Consider the following 6,087-nt stretch of genomic DNA (forward strand, 5'->3'; position numbering starts at 1 on the left):
CGCTGGGGTGTGTGCGTGCCCAAGATCTTGAGAGAAGAATGGAGAAGAGATTGTGGCCTGGCCATGCCCCCTGGGGGGTGATCTCTCGCTTTCTATCTCCCTGTCTCTCTCTGTCTGTCTGGCGAGTGCACACACCCTATAGCAAAAAACTATCAAAAAAAAAAAAGAAAAGAAGAAAGAAAAGAAATTCAGCCCGTATGTAAATAGTGAGTATTTATATATTATTAACCTGTATTAATGGAAGAGCTTGTTATTATACAAGAATACAGAGTTCTTATTTTTATCAGCAATTATCTAAACTAGTCTCATGAGAGGGGCTGGAGTAGAGCTGACACTGTATTTAAATTACTCCTAAGCAAGGTGTTTGTCTAAAGTTCTCAGTAGAAGCTGGATCTGGAAGTTAGCATTTCTATCCTCTCATTAGACCCCAGCTCCCATCTTGGATTTCTAGGTCAGGAGTTTTCACTGCGTGCTAAGGAATTGTTCCTGTGTGCCCAGAAGATATTGTATTGAATGGGAAGCCGGCTTCTGAGGAAAGGAACGAAATGGTTTGGTGACTTTTGTTCCCAGTCCTGTGACAAATAACCCATGGATTTCCTGAGGGGGGCAGCACACACAGCAGCAGGAAAGCTACCACGGAGAAATCCTTGTCTGAGAAGAACTGCTGAGAAAGGACCTGCCAGCCGGCAGCTGCAGTCAGGAAAAGGCCCCAGGACAGAGGACGTGGGGGTTAAAGGAACCAGGAGTAACTGGAGCTCTGCAGCCTCTTGTTAGCGCCCAGCCTGCAGAGTTGTTCGAGGCTGGCTCTGGGGACTCAGGGCTGCCTTCCTGGACTAATTTTTCAGTTTCACTGCCTTCTTAGAAATGATACTGGAGCTTAGCCACAATTCTGTGACCCAGAGACACGTACACATCAGGGAGGGATGTGAGTGGCAGCAAATCGTGGTTCTCAGCCAGCAAGTTCTGCTGGGAGGTTCTGGCCTGTGCATTTTAGCTGTCCGTGATCTGCTTCCACCAGCCGAAGGAGGTTTTCCTGCCTCTGGAACAAGGGCTGGGACAGAGATGCTGTCAGAATTCTTCTCTAGTGTTCATTTTTGAAAACACTTCCTCTTTGCCTTTTGTTTAATAATTTATTTAATTTTATTTATTATTATTATTATTACTTAATTTGCTATAGCACACATGCATTCACCAGAGAGAGAGTCAGAGAAAGAGAAAGCAAGCTGCCTGTTCTAAGGAATCGAACCACAGTGTACCATGTGGGAGTCCGGCACCGTAACCACCAGGCCACATGCTAGCGCCTGCTCTTTCTTTTTTTAAGTTTATTAATTTGATTAATGATTGAGTCTCATCACATCACAATCCCCTTTCTTCACCCTTCCAGCTGGTCAGGATCTTGGCAAGCACTTGGCCTGTTTTCAAGCTAACCTGGGTTCCAAACCCACGGTTGGCCATGTGGCTTCCAGCACTACAGTGCAGTTTGCTACTGAAGTGTCACCAGCCTGGGCCCTCTCTGGTCTTTCTGTCAGATACATTCTATCTTGCTTTTAAGAAAGAGAATTCTGGATCAGAAAACTGAGTCTCAGCACCCAGGAGACCTGATCTGAATTAAGGCCTCCTACACATCCTACTTGACCCCAACCCAAAGGCAAAATGGTTTCAGGGCACATGACTAATAATAATGATGTAGTATATATTATATATTCACACATACCTGTACACACACATAGTGTATTTGTGTGCCAGGTATACTTCAAAGGACTTTACAAATATCAACTCTTTTAGTCCTCATAAAAATCTTACAATATAGTGCTATTGCTTTTCTTATTTTTCATAGATAAGAAAGCTGAGGCAAGGGAACCAGCAGTTAGTGTAATGGCTGTCGTTGGACTACCACTTAGTCGACCACGGTTCGCGTCCCGAACCTGGTGGCTTAAAACTCACGCCAGGCGTGTGTGCGTGCGTGCCCAAGATCCCGAGAGGAGAATGGAGGAGAAGGAATTGCGGCGTGACCATCCCCCCTGGGGGGTGATTTCTCGCTTTCTGTCTCTATGTCTCTCTCTGTCTGTCCGGCGAGCGCACGCGCCCTATAGCAAAAATCTCTCAAAAAAAAAAAAAAAAAAACTGAGGCAAGAGTAGTGAAGCAACTTGCCCAAGGTCACACAGATAATTAGTCTATCTTCAGAGTCTATGCTCTTATCTACTGTACTCTAAATGACAGCTAAATAATATTGTACAGTGATATCTACGAAATAAAAAGAACTCCACTATGGAGTTCTTTCTTTCACACTGAACACAAATGCTTTTGGGAATAAAGTAAATATTAATATAAATATTTCTTCAAAGCAGAATGATTTTTGGTATTGCCTTTCGAACAGTAGTTTTTAAATTTTCATTTTCTTTTTCTTTTTTTTTGAGAGGTTTTTGCTATAGGGCGCGTGCGCTCGCCAGACAGACAGAGAGACATAGAGACAGAAAGCAAGAAATCACCCCCCAGGGGGGATGGTCACGCCGCAATCCCTTCTCCTCCATTCTCCTCTTGGGATCTTGGGCACGCACGCACACGCGCCCGGCGTGAGTTTTAAGCTACCGGGTCCGGGATGCGAACCGAGGTCGACTACGTGGGAATCCAGTAACATAGCCATTACACTAACTACTGGTTCCCTAAATTTTCATTTTTTTTATTCATGACAGAGTACATGTGTGCACACATAAGAGAGAGAAAGAGAGAGGAGCCCCCCATAGGGTCTGATCTCACCATAATCCCCTTCCTCCAGACCTATCGAATCTGGCACTTCTGTGCATGCCTGGTTTATTTCAGGCTGACTGGACCAGGGATTCAAACTGTGGTAGCCATGTGGGTTCCAGCTTCCCTTGAGTAGTCTAGCTATATATTCAGTATAATAATAAGTTATTATATTATGCAATATAATAACATTATCCCAGAACTTCTTTGGCTTCTCAAAAATACTGTTAGAATGGCAATACTACAATTCACCTAATATTAATAAATATTTATATTGGTATTTATTCCCAAAATTATTTGTCTTCAGTGTGGAGAAAGGGGCTCCACAGTAGCAGTTGGAGGACCTGGGTTTATTTCCCAAATCCATATTTTACCTGCAAGTAATTTTGACTCTCTGGATACCTGCTAACATTTGCCTTTTTTAAAAAAATTTGTCATAGGGCACGTGTGTTCACTGGAGAGAAAGAGATAGAGAGAGAGAAAGTGAGGAAGCCTCTCCAGGGGAAGATGGCAATGCCACAATCCCTTCTCCTTCATTCTCCTCTCAGGATCCTAGGCACTCATGCCCATGTACCCAGCATGTCCCTCAAGTCTCTGGGTCTGGGACTTGAACCACAGAGTCGGCTATGTGGGGTTGAGCCCCCCTCAACCACCAAGCCACCAGCTGGCCTTGCATTTGCCTTTTTTCTTCCTCTGTCAGGCATCACCCTGTTTATCTTTCAAGCTGCAAGCCAGATGATTTTAGCTTTCGAGTGAAAGGAATTTTTTCAAGCATGACTATTGAAATGACCTGCAAACGTTAATTAAACTCAGTAAATATTTACTTCACACCTCCTAAATATAAGGCACTGTGTTAGATGGGTGAACAAGATTTCCTCCTTGTCCTCAGGTAGCTCTTAATCCAGCAGAGAGAAAGAACTCCAGGTTCCTGTATTGGGCATGGAGACCATTTTCATAAGGGTGATCAGCCTGTAAAGAAACCAGGCCCAGAAGACCAGTATAGGCAAGACATGGATGGTGAGAGAAAGAGAGGACAAGCCCAAAGCTGAGCAGTCCATGGAGTCCAGGTAGATTCTACCTAGCCTTCCTGGAAAGTGACAGTGAGGGCCAGCTCACAGTGCGGTGAGTAAGTGCTATGCATTGGATCCTGGATGGCCAACTGCACTTCAGGTCCTGCCCTGGGAGCTTGAAAAACGTGCCAGGCAAGTGCACATGCTCAAAGTTCTGACAGGATGTAGAAATGAAGGAAGACAGGTTGGGGCATTTAGGAGTGCTTTCTCTCTCTTGCTCTTTCTCTCTCTCACTCTTTCTCTCTCTGGTAAGCACACACACCCTCTGGCAATTAAACAAATAATAATTAAAAAGACAAGAAAAGGGCCAGCAGGTGGCAGAATGGTTAAGGCACTGGATTCTCACATGGCCAACTGCCACTTGAGTCTTGGACCTGGTGGCTTGAAAATCACACCAGGTGTGTGTCATGAGTGCCCAGAATCCTGAGAAGAGAGTGGAGGAAAAGGGATTGCAGCGTGGCCATCCTCCACCCCTGGGGGGGAGGGGGTGATTTCTTGCTTTCTGTCTCTGTGGTAAGCACATTTCCCCATAAGCAAAAAATCTCTCTCTCTCTAAAAAAAAAAAAAAGAAAAAAAAAAGACAGGAAAAGAGAGAGGAGGAGGGGCTGTTGGAGCCTTCAAGGACCACCACTTGGTACCTGTGGTCCCAGAGACAGAGGAACAACAGGGAAGCAAAGGCTACCAGCCTGAGCTGATCATCAGAGACCCCCTCTAGCCTGCAGTGGGGGAAGAGGGGCTCCTTGAGCCTTCAGGGACCACAACCAGGTTCTTACAGTCACAGAGATAAAAGATAAGAGATGCTGCCCCACCTGTGCTAATACCATTCTGCCTCTCACTGGTCCAGGAACAGCAGGGAAGCAGAGGTCGCCTAGCCTGAGCTGATCAATAAAGACCCCTGCCTGAATTGCAGTAGAGGAGGAGGGGCTGCTGCAATCCACAAGCATGCAACACACAGAGTGTAAATTGGACTACCACCTTACCTTCTACCTGTGCAGCTCAGCCTTCAGCTACATTGGGAGCAGAGAGGTTTGAGTATACAGGAACCAAACACCTGAAGACAATAAGATTTTGGAGGTATTCTGTCCTCACAATCCCCCCAGCAGTACAGTAAGAGAAACTCCCCTCTGAAAATCTGAATCTCAAATCCACACTGTGGATTCTACACTTTCCCCCACGGTAGAGGAGGGAAACTGGCACAGAGCTAACTCACACCATAGGGAAACGCAGGAGCATACAGCTACAGAAACATTCTCCAAAGAAGTGGGAAGAAGTGAAGTATTTAGTCATTGGATGACTAAAAATCAAAGCAGAGTCCCAAGAAATAGGAGAAAATCAGGAAATACCCCCCTGACAAACATAATAACTCCTTACTAACAGTGAATAAAACACAGGAGATCACAGAAATGTCAGAAAAATAATTCAGAATATTAATTTAAACAAAATTCAATGAGATGCCAGAGAAATAGACAGCTAATTCTAGGAGATGAGAAAATCTTTCCATGACTTGAAGGAGGAACTCCATAAAGAGATAGACACCCTGAGAAAGAATCAAACAGAACATCTGGAGATAAAGAATACGATAGAGGAAATCAAAACCTTCCCTGAAATTATCAGCAACAGATTAGATCATGCAGAGGAAAGAGTCTATAAACTTGAAGATAAAACCTCCAATTCAGTTCATGCAGTCAAAATGAATGGAAGAACAACCATTAAAAATGAGGACAATATTTGGGAAATCTTAGACACCATTAAACAGCTGAATAGGTATTCCAAAAGGTGAAGAAGCAGGTAAAGGCATAGAAAATTTATTTCATAATATATTGGCTTAAACCTTTCCAAATTTAGAGAGGCATATGGACATCCAAATCCAGGAAATACAAAGGATACTAAATAGATTTAACATAAGAAGAACCACCCCAAGGCATATCATAGCCAAACTGGTAAAAATCAAAGACAAAGACAATATTCTAAACATGGCAAAAGAGAAACGTCAAGTTATTTGTAAAGGTTACCCCATTAGATTAACTTCAGACCTCTCAACTGAAGCAAGGCAGGCAAGGAACGAATGGGAAGACATTTAAAAGTCTGGGACCAGTAGTTAGTGTAATGGCTATGTTGCTGGACTCCTATGTAGTCGACCGCAGTTCGAGTCCTGGACCCAGTGGCTTAAAACTCACTCCAGATGCGTGTGGGTGCGTGCCCAAGACCCCGAGAGGAGAATGGAGGAGAAGGGATTGTGGCGTGGCCATCCCCCCTCGGGAGTGATTTCTC

The sequence above is a fragment of the Tupaia chinensis genome, unplaced genomic scaffold (genome assembly GCF_000334495.1).
Source record: "Tupaia chinensis unplaced genomic scaffold, TupChi_1.0 Scaffold144045_1, whole genome shotgun sequence".
NCBI classification, from domain to species: Eukaryota; Metazoa; Chordata; class Mammalia; order Scandentia; family Tupaiidae; genus Tupaia; species Tupaia belangeri.